This window comes from Eleutherodactylus coqui, chromosome 3 (genome assembly GCF_035609145.1).
Source record: "Eleutherodactylus coqui strain aEleCoq1 chromosome 3, aEleCoq1.hap1, whole genome shotgun sequence".
Lineage (NCBI taxonomy): Eukaryota > Metazoa > Chordata > Amphibia > Anura > Eleutherodactylidae > Eleutherodactylus > Eleutherodactylus coqui.
This window is the reverse complement of record NC_089839.1, coordinates 300557701-300571436: the sequence shown is the minus strand read 5'-3', so window position 1 is coordinate 300571436 and position 13736 is coordinate 300557701. Positions and strand designations below refer to the sequence as shown.

The 13736-nt window shown below is 43.6% G+C and overlaps 1 long non-coding RNA gene across 3 annotated transcripts in view; it reads left to right on the top strand.

Moving 5' to 3' along the window:
* Positions 1-12397, top strand: part of LOC136620054 (uncharacterized) — a 101646-nt gene extending 89249 nt beyond the window's left edge. For 2 of the 3 annotated variants that reach the window (XR_010791119.1, XR_010791118.1), the window contains one exon: positions 12315-12383. This is a non-coding gene — a long non-coding RNA (uncharacterized lncRNA). Of the gene's footprint in view, positions 1-12314 lie in introns of all 3 variants that reach the window. The other variant, XR_010791120.1, reaches the window with a different exon arrangement.
* Positions 12398-13736: the final 1339 nt, after the last annotated feature.

The window sequence follows — 13736 nt, the reverse complement described above, 5'->3', positions numbered from 1 at the left end:
TCTGATTAGTTGACCTTAATGGTTCACAAATGAGATGCACGCTGGCACCGTTCTCAGACATGCTCACAAAACAGAAACTATTGATCAAGCTTCAATGTCAAAATTGTCTTCCAGTTGTTTCTAGACGCTCTATGAATATAGAACAAGTGCGGGTCTGTCTTACGCTGGTTCTCACTATGAAGCCGCTGTGTGTTACTAAGGCATTCCGAAATGAAGATGAAGAAGGGCGAGGCGTGGGTGGTCATCATCATCATCAATATAGGAGTCCTGGCGATTAACCCGCTTATAAGACAAGGAACTGGTAGAAGCACATTCTGCTTCTGGATCTTTGAAGATGAATGATCATAATGCATCCTGCTGCTCAAGGAGCTGTCGGGGTTGATTGATGTGTTCTGTACACACTGGGAAGGATGATGGTCATTATAGTGATCCATACCGTGATTGAGCCGCGCTGTCCCACATTTCTGTCTACCACGTCTATAGTGTAGAGCACATAGATATATTATGTCTCTTTCTCTCATGGCAGTAGTTCAATGGAGTAAAGGATTGTCCCTCTAAACTCTAAAAATCTCTGAATTATGGAGACCTACAAATATAATTACGATACGGGTATGCATATGTAGACTTATAAGAGGGTATGAATACTTTTGCAACCATCCTACTTTTGCCCAAATACCATGAATTGCCACTTTATTAGAGACCCCCATCTAGTGGCATATTAAGCCATCTCCTTTTAGAACTGAAGAAGTTCCATTAAGTGCTGAAATCATTCTGCAGGAATATCGGCCCCTGCGGACAGGAAGCTTCTTGTAGTTGCCGCAGATTCGATGGGGATGCCAAATTCTGCTCTCCCAACAGCACGGTGCACAGAAATCTGAATTTATCTGACCAGGAGATGTTTTTCTGCAGCTCAGTGATACAAGTTTTGCACTCTTTTGCCCGCTGGCGTCTCGCCTTTCTGTTTCTTTTAGACACAACAGCGCTGAAACTAGTCGCCTGCTGTGATAGCGGATCTGTGCTAAGGAGCAGCAAGTTGTGCGTTCACACATGGTAATTGGACCCCCAGAATTGTATTGGACTGCAGTTTCCTTGACTGTGCACTGCAGGTTTGTCAAAATGATTCTTGACATCCACCTCTGACCCCTTTCAGTGACAAATTGTTTATGACCACAGGATCCCCTTTTGCTGGATGTCTTCGTCAATCATGCTATACTCTCCATATTGTTATGTGAAAAAACTCCACCAGCATGTACATGGAGCACCAGGCAGATGTAGGCTGTGGATGAGCCCCCTTATTAGGTCCGCCCGGGCAAATGATCTTCTTCTTCCATGTGGCAGGGTCTTGATTGCACTACATGAATCATGCTCCTCCTGGCTCTGTCTCCTGCCCTCTGATCTTCCAAGATGCCGCTGTCAGCCCACAGTGTCCCCACAATGCAATAGTTTAGTTCTGCTGCTCTATTTAGGTTATGAGCTTTACTCTGATGCTGTATTTATACTATGAGGTTGATTCTATTATTGTATGTGTTATGAGCTTGGTTCTGGTGCTGCATTTATGATATGAACTTAGCTCTGGTACTGCATTAATGTTATGCGCTTGGTTCTGGTGTTGTATTTATGTTATGAGCTTGCATTAGCAGTGTTGCATTTATGTGCTGAGCTTGGTTCTGGTGCTGTATTTATGTTATAAGCTTGGTTCTGGTGTAGTATGTATGACATGACCGTGGCTCTGCTGCTGCATTAATGCTGTGAGCTTGGTTCTGGTGCTGAATTTATGGTATGAACTTGGCTTCTGGTACAGCATTAATGTTATGCCCTTGGTTCTGGTGTTGTATTTATGTTATGAGCTTGCATTGGGGGTGTTTTATTTCTATGCTAAGCTTGGTTCTGGTACAGCATTTTTTCCTGAGCTGTTTATGTGTGTGTATGCTGCTATCTTGCTGCTTTCTGCATAGACAGACTGTCTATCAAGTACAGTATATTGTTTCTTCTTATGATGGGCAACAGGAGCAAAAAGAAATCCCGCACAGGGCAACCTAGGACTGGCACGGCTCACACAAACCCTTTACATTTACCGCTATACCATGAGATATAAAGTAGCCACACTGGCAACTACTGATCTTGCCAGAGATACGGAACAACCTGCAATGATGTTGAGTTTTCAATGGAGGAGACTCTTGGATGAAGATTTAGCATGTTGTTTGCTCATCTAAGCTACAATATGTTGTGCCCACTTAACCCACATGACTTGAGGGCATTGGTGACATACAGATATGCCCACCCTTACGTATCACCAAATTTCCTTATGGACTCCGACTTCCCACGAAACAAATGTAAGACATTATCATGACATGCAAGCAAAACCGTTGACAGGCTGCACCGCCCATCACAACCACTGGGTGGCCACAAGTAACACAAATAGCATAGACATCTCCCAACAGAGTATTGCAAAAACGTATTTTTCTTTCCAAAATTGGTCATTTCGTGCCGCACATCCCAGGAAATGTCAAGGCAAGATGAAAGGTAAGGAAGGACACATCCGTATTGTCTGAATGCTACTTGTATCGACTTGTTGTGTTGGCCAAAAGCTGCTTTGCTTGACCCCTATGGGGAGCACTTTTTTCTAATCACATCTTTATTTCGGCTCAGCTATGTTCTAACTCTCTGTGCTTATCCCCGTGCATCCTGGTGTTCTGAGGGTCAAGCAAAAGGTGGCTGGTTGTCCATGATCTGATTCACTAGCGTTGCCTACGCCATATGAGTCAGCTCCGAGAGCATTCTGCTTCCTTCCCACTGTCAGATCAGCCTGTTCCCGCTCAGCAATTACTCTAATGGTCTCTCAAGTCTTGAAAAAAAAAAAAAAAAAAGTTAAATTTGTTAAAACACCTCCAGATGCAGTTTGCTATACACACACGTTACTTTATATCGCGCCGGGAAGTCTTTCATCATTGTGCCTTGATGATTACACATTCGGAGATTGTAAAATATGCAAATATCGGGAATCAGGTGCAGTTTCAATGACACATTCCTTTATGAGAAGATTGTCAACTGTTAGACAGGTGGAAGAGAGCGGTTGTGGCGAAGTCACACGGTCTATGCGGCAAATCATATAATTAGGGTACACAAGCTCTTCTCCGGGCCTCATGGTGTTTTTGTTCCATTTTCGTCTTATTCTCAACACCGATGATAATTTAGAAGAGCGTCGGCAGAGCTGAGCCGCCGGTACACCGCCGCTGCGTCTTCAGGACATTCGCACAGATCTTTCGGAATTAACTGAAAATAATTTTTTCTTATGTTTTGCTAAAAATTGCTAAATATTTATAATGTTTCATAAAGGGGTTGTACCCAAATTACAAGTTATTCCCTATCCACGGGATATCCACAGGGTAGGGCAGGGTTTCCCAACTCCAATGCTCAAGGCACCTTGACGGGTCTTGTTTTCAGGATGTCCTCCACAGGGGTTCTTACTACAGGATATCCCGAAAACATGACCTGTTGGGGTGCACTGTGGACTGGAGTTGGGAAAGATTGGAATAGGGGAAAACGTCTTGATTGGTGGCAGGTCTCAATGCTGAGACCCCCACCAATTTTGAGCATGGAACTGCTGGGTTCGGCTCTGACTGCCACTACGGCAGGGGCGTAACTATAGAGGATGCAGGGGATGCGGTTGCACCCGGGCCCAGGAGCCTTGGGGGGCCTATAAGGCCTCTCTTTTGCATATAGGGAACCTAGTACTATGACTAAGGTATTATAGTTGGGGCGCCATTACAGATTTTGCATTGGGGCCCAGAAGCTTCAAGTTACGCCTCTGCACTATGGGGCGGTATTTCCCCCACAGTCACATCACTATGAAGGGAGTACTGGCCACACATGCACGGTTGGCGCTCTATTCATTTCAACGGGGCTGACGGAAATACCCAAGCAGATGCCGTTCCATTGAAAGTGAATGAAGTGTTGGTGTGCTTTTGCTTCAGTCTCCTCTTTGCTGCAGGGGGTGTAGTAACCAGGGGCGTAACTAAAGGCTCAGGGGCCCTGATGCAAAACGTGATCCGGGCCCCCCCCCCCCTCTATCTGTATCTGTACCCGTACCCATACCTAAACCATGCTGCACAGAGACATGACTTGAGGCTTCTGGGCCCCAATGCAAAACCTGTAACAGGGCCCCCAACTATAATGCTTTATTCATAGTACTGGGCTCCCTATATGGAGAAGAGAGGCCTTATGGGCCCCCTAAGGCTCCTGGGCCCAGGTGCAACCGCATCCCCTGCACCCTCTATAGTTACGCCCCTGGTAGTAACCCTGTCCTAGGGATGGGGGACATGAAACCCCATTCTTGAGCAGTGAGACCCCCATTGATCAGCAAGTTATCCCCCATCCTGTGTGTAGGGAATAACTTGAAATCCTGGTACAACTCCTTTTTTAACCCTTTCCCACCCTTTGACGTACACATTACTGTAAAACTGCTGTATATGTATGACATGTAGAAGACACGGGAGCTGAGACTGCACCATCCGCAGTGGGAGCTGGCTGCAGCTGAGAATTGGGGTCCCCCTGCAACAACACGTTAACCTCTTACATGCCACAATCAGTTTTGATGTACAAAGTTAAGAGAGGGAGGTAGCTCTCTCTATGACATCCAATATGGAGGGTCGATGATGTCACAAAGAATACACAGCAGTACAGGATTAAAACTGCAGTGTATTATCAAGGCAATCATAGAATTGTAAGAGCAAGTCAGCTGGAATAGTTGATGGGGAGTTTTGTACCATCTTGTAATAAGTTTAAAAGAATTAACTTTTAACGCTTAACTCAAGCACATCCCCCTCATCCATTGAGGGTTTTACATACAGTCACAGAGGAAATACCTCACAAATAACCAAACAGCACGTTTTCAGGCCAGAATCTATTAGGAATCAATGTAGATGACTCCCTCGCCCCCCCCCCCCCTTATCATGTTCCCCGTACCAGTTCAACAGAAATATTTAACCCTTTCCAATCCACTGTCTAACGTCTGCCAACTTTCTGATTGAAGCCTGTTCGGCTCCGATGTCGGAAGACGTCCAGCAGGGTATTCTTACTGTATATTACTGGCCGTTCTGTTATCAGGGGCCTCTTCGGTATGTCACATACTGCAGTACTGGCTTTAGCCAGCAGATGGCACCATTGTAAAATGTCAGAAAGAGAAAGCCCCCTAGGAAACCCTGAATCTAAAATTGGATTGCAAAGGGTTAAGATACTCTTATACAGTAAATTGGCAGCTTTGCAAATGAGGGATGAAATAATGCCTCCACAGCACCACCTATTGGAATGAAGCTACCCTATGAGTCAATATCTGACTAAGCCAAATCAGAACAACCATCCACAGGGGGTGGACAAAAATATAGAAACACTGTTCAAAATGCATGGGATTTAATCATTAGCACTAAGCTGCCCTTTTGACCCCTGCTTGGCTGAGTTTTCCCGCCAAGTTTGTGTTAACTTCACCTCTTGCCCTACTCTGGGTGGTTTTGGGAGCCGGGTGGTAACAGCAGCTGAGTGGCTCCAACCCATGACCAATGGTACCTTGTTGCTCAGGCAGATGTTCACTTCTGCCCGACAGCTGTCAATGTATGGTTTCTGGCTTTGGCTCAAAGTTCCCAGTCATTGTTATAAGACCTGTTTAAAGGGTCTAACATTGACTTGCAGAAATGGTGCCTTTCAATAGGTGGCGCTGCAGAGATATTTTCATAGAATCAGGCTTTATTCATAGTACTGGGCTCCCTATATGGAGAAGAGAGGCCTTATGGGCCCCCTAAGGCTCCTGGGCCCGGGTGCAACCACATCCCCTGCATCCTCTATAGTTACGCCAGTGGTTACCCGTATTCGTCCCCTCCCAGGAAGTGACGCACTATTCCATCTGTTACCGCCGTGCCATAAATAACACCATCACCCGCTTCATAGAGACACCATAATGCAGCACATAAGCTTCTATAGCTCTGTAGTGCCGCCATAGAGTGCTATGAGCACGAAGCCTGGAGTATATGCTTCTCCTTTAATAGGTACAGTAATTGGAAGCATTTTAACCTTGCCGGGAAGGAGGTACTATGTGTTTCTTTTCATGTAGTAATTTAGTGTTGGCCGACGAGCTGCAGCTTTTAATGATTTGAGTTTTTTTTTAACCTTCGTCGAGAAACTGATTTAATTTAAATTGCTGTTATGGAAAAAAAAAAAGACAATCACATTGAATAGCTTCATTTTCCATATGGAAAGGAGACACAAGTGTGGAAATGCGCTTCATGGAGAGAATGAGCCCATAGACCTCCCTCAGCGCAGATGTTGGAGCCCGTAACGACTTACCTGTTATTGTAACCTCACATCGTTAGCATTCAGCGATGTCTGCTTTGTTATGATAAACTCCATATGTAGAAGGGCCGGCGGCAGAAGTTTAGAGCCGGACTGCGTGATGTTCGGTGGCTTTTGACTTGAGCCATATAAGAGGGGTCAGTTCAGAAATGCGGTCAAGGTCAAAGAGCCAGGAGGGTGAAAACTAATGCAACAAAAGTTATAAGTGTTACTGCCTTCATTATTTCTAGAGCACGCTCTATTTTACCTTGTAGATGACCTCTATTGAAGTCAAAGGAGGTATCCGACCCGCGGCCTATACACAATTAACATTGCATATGGGCTGAGGGTACCTGCCTCAACGTTTTAGGCAGGTGTGGAAGAAAGACTGCAAAAAAAAAAAAATTTAGAATTGGCTCCAAATTTATTCTTCAGCAGGACAACAACCCCCAACATCCAGCCAATGTCCCTAAAAACTACCTGAGGTGTAAGAAGAACAGGGAGTCCTGGAAGTGATGATTTGGCCCCACAGAGCCCTGATCTCATATCATCCGGTCTGTCTGAGATTACATGAAGAGACAGAAGGAGTGGAGGGAGCCGACATCCGCAGAAGATCTGTGCTTAGGGTGCATTCAGACCAGCGTGGTTTACACGCTGCTACAGCAACGTGTAAAACACGCTGCTGACATGCAGGAATTCTACAGTGAACGAGCGGCTCCATGCTCCACGGAGCAGCCCGCTCACATGTCCATGTAGCGAGCAGAGTGCTGCCACGGCTCCCATAGGAGCCTGTGGTCAGCACCATGGACAGCGCCACAGCACGGAGATGACAGATGTCCTATCTTTTTCACCAGCGCAGATTCTGGTAAAGAAAACTCTGTGTGAGCGATTCCATAGCAACCTATTGGTTGATATATAAGCGTGGTTTACACGTTGCTGTAGCAGCATGTAAACCACGCTCGTCTGAATGCACCGTAAGTTCTCCAAGATGTCTGGAACAACCTCTCTGCTGAGTTCCTTCATAAACTGTGCGCAAGTGTCCCTAGAAGAACTGATACTGGCGTGAAGGTAAAGGGCGTCACACCAAATACTGATGGGATTTACATTCCTCTTTTGTTCAGTCACTTTGTATTTAGTTAAATGACAAAAATAAACTATTAACACTTTTCAATTGTTGAAAACATTCTTACTTTGTAGCATTTTTCACATCTGCCTAAAACTTTGACATACTACTGTTTATATGAGAGAGATACTATGGGGGTGACTATGGAGAAGGGGAGATATAGTAGGGGAGATATATACTCTGGGGGAGCGGTGGCACTGCAGGGAGAGCTATAGTGTGGGTTTTCGATACCTTGGGGAGTATTAATACTGGGTGGAGACAGAAAACTAGGGAGCCAATCGATACTAGGTGGATGATACTGACGGGAGGGAAGAGATAATAATAGGAGGGAAGAGATAATACTGGAGGGGAGCGACAGTTAATATTAGGGATAGTGATAATATCTGGGGTGAGGTATATAGGTTTGCATAGGAGCAGTATATCAAATATGTATAGAAAATCAGGAGACTGTTCATGACGTTTCTTTATTTTGCATTCTTAATGCATTCAGTGAATTAAAAAAACATTGTTGGCGCCGATGACATAGCCATTCATTCCTTCTGTAATGGCTGTATGTGATTCAAGGGGTGACACGTAAATAATTCCTGCATACGGCACCATCTAACCAAAGATCGGCCATGTTTCCAACTCAGCTTTTCATAGCCAGGATGGGAAACCGCTGCTATAGTTACCAACCACCACTACAAAAAAAAGCGCTTCCCCCCGCTCTGTGTCCATAGCTGTCATTGGGAGCTACAGAAACCACGTAGCGCAGCGAGCTCCACTGTTTCCATAGCTCTTATTCGATTTAATGACAGCGACCCTGGACTGAAATGCTCGGCTGTTTCTGGCACGTGGTTGGTAGCAGAGGGTCGAGTTTTCCCATCTCAACCATGAAAAGTTGGGATGGAAATGCCCCTTTAAGTGTCAAGTTAAACTTCATCTCTTCTGTATCAACCACTCATACTGTAAAATGAGGTCACATTGATATGGGTTCGGGAGGTGGGAGTCCGCCTGCAGTCTTGAATGTGCAGATCCGTGGGTTTGTGCTGGTTGGGAAGATAAGAAGGACACTTGTTAATTGTGAAGTTATTGTCAAGTTAGTTGTAAAAAGAGTTCACAAGCTTAGGAATCATTTTGGGGCTCATTTTACTGATACACCATTGTATTAAAAAGTACACCAACGTTGTAGCAAGAGAGACTTGTCCTCACATGCACATATTGTTCGGGTGCTTCTCAGCAATGTTTATAGACTTTGTTACATTGTGATCAAATAGTATGAGCCACTAGCCACTTCACGGTGACCTCCTTTTAGTGGGATCCAACGCTACTGGGCACAGCACTGCATGGTGACCCCCACGGCCACAACACAGCATCCGCAGGAGGAGTGACCCAGTTGCCCAAAAACCATTAAGAAGTACATAAATGGTGCAGAATAGAACAGAACACGGCTAACAGCCGAACAATTAAAAGCTAATTTAAAAAAGTTCTTCCTCTTCTTTTTTGTCTTTCCCTTTTACATCTTTTAAAAGGAACCTGTCAGAGCCGAGCTGTACCATAAACTAAGATATGGCGCTGTTCGGGGAGGTGACAGGAAGCCGGGGGATGTATTGTCCATACTCCCCCATTACCGTGCAGTCTGCCGGTGAAGTCTGTAAACAGCCTGAAAATTCAACGCTTTTTCAGACCGCTGTGTATGCGCGGTCCCATGGAAGTCTGTCCCTTTAATTCTCATTTAAGTAGGACTTCTATCTTATTTCTTTCTTTTCTCTTCTTTTTTTTTTTACCTTTTTAGTTTCTGTTTTTCTATTTTATTTTTTGCTTTTCTGTTTTTCTTCTCTTTTACGTTTTCCTTTTCTCTTCTTCCTTCTTGCATGTTCATTTCTTTTCCGTGTCACTTTTTCCTTTTCTCCTTCTTTCTTACCTTTCTTACCTTTTTCTTTTCTCTTCTTCTTTCTTACCGTCTCCTTTTGTCTTCCTTTTACCATTTCACACTCTCTTCTTTCTTACTTTCGCCCTTTCTCCTCTTCTTTCACATATTTCCTTTTTCTCATCTTCTCTCTCACCTTTTCATTTTCTCTTGTTCTTGTTACCTTTTCCCTCCCTTTTCTTCTTTCTTACCTTTCGTTTTCTCTTTTCTTTTCTCTTTTTTTCTTTTCTAAGTGTTTTTGCTTCCTTCATACTTGTATTTCCTTTAAACTCTCCTCCCTTTCTTTCGACATTCTCTTCCTTCCTTTTACTTCTTTTCACATGATCTTATTTCTTATTCTAGTTTTCTTGTTTGTCAGTTCACATTTCTTCTTCCTTATTTTCTGTCCTACATTTTTATTCCTCCTTTTTAATTTCCTTTTTTATTTTTTCCCTTTGCCTTTTTATTTTCTTCATTTTCATCTCTCAATTTTTATTTTTTGGTTCATTTTATTCTTTTCGTTACCTTCTGTTTTATCGTCTTGCAATTTTTTTATTCATACTTTCCTCTACTTTATCATCTTATTTATTTTTATTAGACTTTCAGACATCTTTAATGCCTCATGTTGACTATTAGATTAGATTCCTCTTTCGAACCACCAGAAATGACCCTCCTCATGTAAATAAATGTGGCTATTTCTAATACTATCCCTTCGTATTCTAAGAAGATTCAAGATGCCTTCGTATGATCATTGTATTGCTGCTGACGAGTTCTTTCTCTGAGCTTCTACAATGACTTGTAAATTTACTGGGTTGTAAAACTATTGCTGGAGTCCCTAAGGAATACTTTTGGATGCGTGCCCCCCACCAGTCACAGCGCTCCGTGTCTTACACCGTTATCTTTTTCTTGTAGAGAAGATTATGTCTTTAGTTTATATTCCTGATCATTGTTACAAGGCTTGTTAAAAAGTCAGACATTGACTTGCAGGAATGCTGCCTTATAATAGGTGGCGCTGTAGAGGTATTGTTCCATTTGCCTCCACACATTAAACTTTAGTTGTCCAAACTCGCCAATAATAGAAAGTTTGAACAACTCTGTAATGCGTACGGCGGCGGCAAAACTTTCAGAAAGAAAGATCCAGACATTGCATTTCAATGCCTGATCCTTTAGTTCCTTGGGAGATTAGCTGGCACCAGGACTGTCTGGCTGCGGCTTACCTCCCTAAACACTTCAATGCTCAGCGGAGTTGAACATTTGTGTGTATGGAGGAACTGGGAAAAACAGCTGTAGAATGAACAGTTGCTCATTCGGCAGTCGTTGAAGGTGTATAGGCATCTTAATTCAATGTTAACAGCATATCCCAATGACAATCTCCTGTGTATAAGACAGCCGGTAGAGTCTGGAAGGAACTGAATGGCAATTGCCCTCTTGCCCTCTCTATAGAGCGGCACTACTTACAGGACTCATTACAGACAAGCAGAACTCCCTGGTCATTAGTCGATAGATGTTAAGTTTCGCTGCTCGCTTTGTTGTCCTATCTGCATACATTCAGTACAATGACTAAGTAAAAGTGATTTTTTTTAAAAAAATTAACCCTTTCAGGACCGTAATGGATTCATTCGCATTTGAAACTGTCTAAAACTATGGGACAAACTGGTTCTCAAAGGGTTAATCTACTTCTTTGACAAACTTTCTGATCGTTCATTCCATACGACTCTCGCTATATACTGTATATATACCATGTGCATTTCAAAAGCTTCCTCCTAAGACCATAATTACAAAGCCTGACTGTGAATGAACTACCCCAATTTACTTGGCATCATTAGAGTGTCAGGCTGATGGTCGGGGTTCCTCAGAACTGTAACCTGCCGTCAATTATGCTAATATGGCTAACAGATTGCAAACTTTCTAAGGAGGTGAAGGAATACTTTCAAATTGAACTTTTGCTATATGCAAACTTCCTCCACATCCCAACAGGTTGTGTTTCATCTATCGTATGTGCCAGGCGGCATTCAAAAGAGGGGAAAAAAAACAAAAACAGATGCATTCTGGGTAACTCCATGACTTAGTGAAATATTGTCGACTGTTAAACAGGTGTGCACATGCTGCCATTATGTGTGTCGCAAATCATATAATTATGGCACAGCCAGCTCCGGTGTATAAATTCACTTGCTTTGTTCGTTTCGTCTTCATTTTCCAGCATTTATGGAAATTTCGTTACCACATAATGAGGCTGATTTTCTCTTTGCTTTTGAAAACATCTCAGTTTTTAACTTTACGATTTTGATAGCTCCCTTATTATGGATTAGGAAGTCAGTTGGTATATAATGAGTTTGCACTCCAGAATCTAAGAATATTCCTCCACTATTTGGGGATCATCACTGGTGGGGAGGATATCATTTAGTTTTCATTCTTTCTAGTACAAAAACACATCGGCAGGGGATTTGTAACCCTTTTAAGGGGTCATCTCATAAACACAAGCCGTGTCCATATATCCTATTAAAGCATACAGGCATCATAAATGGGAACCCGCCACTTGGGACCTCAAGAAGAGCAACTTTGAGTCTGGAAGATCCAATCCCATCCATGTATGTCATGGTTGACTATTCACTTGAATGGTTGCATATACTACTAAATTTGCCCTTCCCTTTCTCAATTTTTCCCAAACCCCAGTCCTCGCAACACCTGGGCAGGTTATGATTTGAGATATATCCTACTGAGAGAACATCGGTGGCATCGGTGGTGCTCGATGCCCTGCCTAAATAATGCCATCATTTGTACAATACTATGGAAATCCTGAAAAACCTGACTTGCTGGAGTCAGGCTCGGATTGGTTCATAGGAGAACAGATGAATTCCCCGGCGGGTTCTGAGCCAGGTTGGACCCCCAACACCCACTCCCTGCATGAGCTGTGTCACAGAATCTGCACATAATGGGTAAATTGGAGTCTACTAATTCTTGCCTTCTGCATTCGCCATATAGGTCAATGGAGATAGGAGCCATGCACCAACGCAACAACCACCTTCCTGGATGCGGTGGGGAAGAATTTGTGAATGCAAATAAGGTTATATTCGCATGTTGGCCCCAAAATTAATTTTACTGGTGGGCAACGGGGATCCCAATCCGACATTGGTTGGGGGCTGTGAGGAATGGAGTTTTAGAAGCACTGTCTTGGCTGGACGATGAGCTTAGCCATAAGACGTAGATTCCACCATGCAAACATCTCAGGATTCATTGGTATCTGTCTGAAACTGATCCGTCACAGATCCATCATAAATGGAAGCCATGACAGTAGTCTGACTTGATAGAATAGGGGCCAAAAGGTAGGGACTGGATGGTGCTACTCCTAAAAGGAAGGCAGTGCACCAATGCCTATGGTATAGCACACACTAATAAAGTGTTTTATGCCCAATGAAACGCTTGGTTCCAGCATGAAGTGCATCGTTCCCCTGTCAATTTGTACTGGGGTGCTGTTTTCCTATCAGTAGCACCACCAGTCCCTAACTTTTTCCCCAATTCGATTAAGTCTGTTTGATGATCTCAGTGTTGAAGTTGGGAGAGGCGCAGGTCTCCTGCATGTACTTCACCGTCTTTCAGCAGCATTACGGATGGGGCAGTACAACCGGTGAAGGTGAGCAATCCACTACCATCTAGTATGGAAAACTGGTAATGCATGTGTAGCGCTTCCTCTTCTGCATGTAGCATAACCGTAGTCTGAACAGAACCCTACCTGTATTTTATAATATGCACCATCAGAATGGATAACCACACTTTATGCAAATATAGTGGAGCCGAAATTGTAATTTTGCTATCACTGGCTTGAAGGGGATCAGGACAGATCTCCTGTATGTAAGAACAGATATTAGATGCTCTACGGGAAATGCGTCAGCGCTTGGGATGCTGAGACAGGGCTTCTCCAGACGGATGTATTAATGCAATATTCAGAGAATAGAGCCTATTGATGTCAATGTGTTCTTTCACATGATCGATTTTTTTCCATGTGCATTTCGGTCTGCTCTATCTTTACGCTCAAATCCGCAATACATGAAAAGGAGAACACATCTAAACCCCATTAGGTAAAGCAGCCTTTTAAATCAGGGCGCGGGTGTGTCGCGTGCACATATGAACAGGCCCTATGTGCGCAAAAAAGTACAATACAGTGGGTTGATAGGCGCACAATTCATCATAGTTCCATTCAGTAGATGGAATATAATCTGTTAACGTATTTCCTGTAGAAGATGTTCTTACTTAAAGGGGTGTATCCTAGTGACAGACTCCCTTAAATCAGATAATGACCAAGTGCCATAAATTTACGGCACAGCGTCCTGGGCTTTAATCCCACTCCATTGTATTAATATGGTGCAGGAGTAAAGCTCCTGCAATATAGGAGGAGCAGGTCGGGGG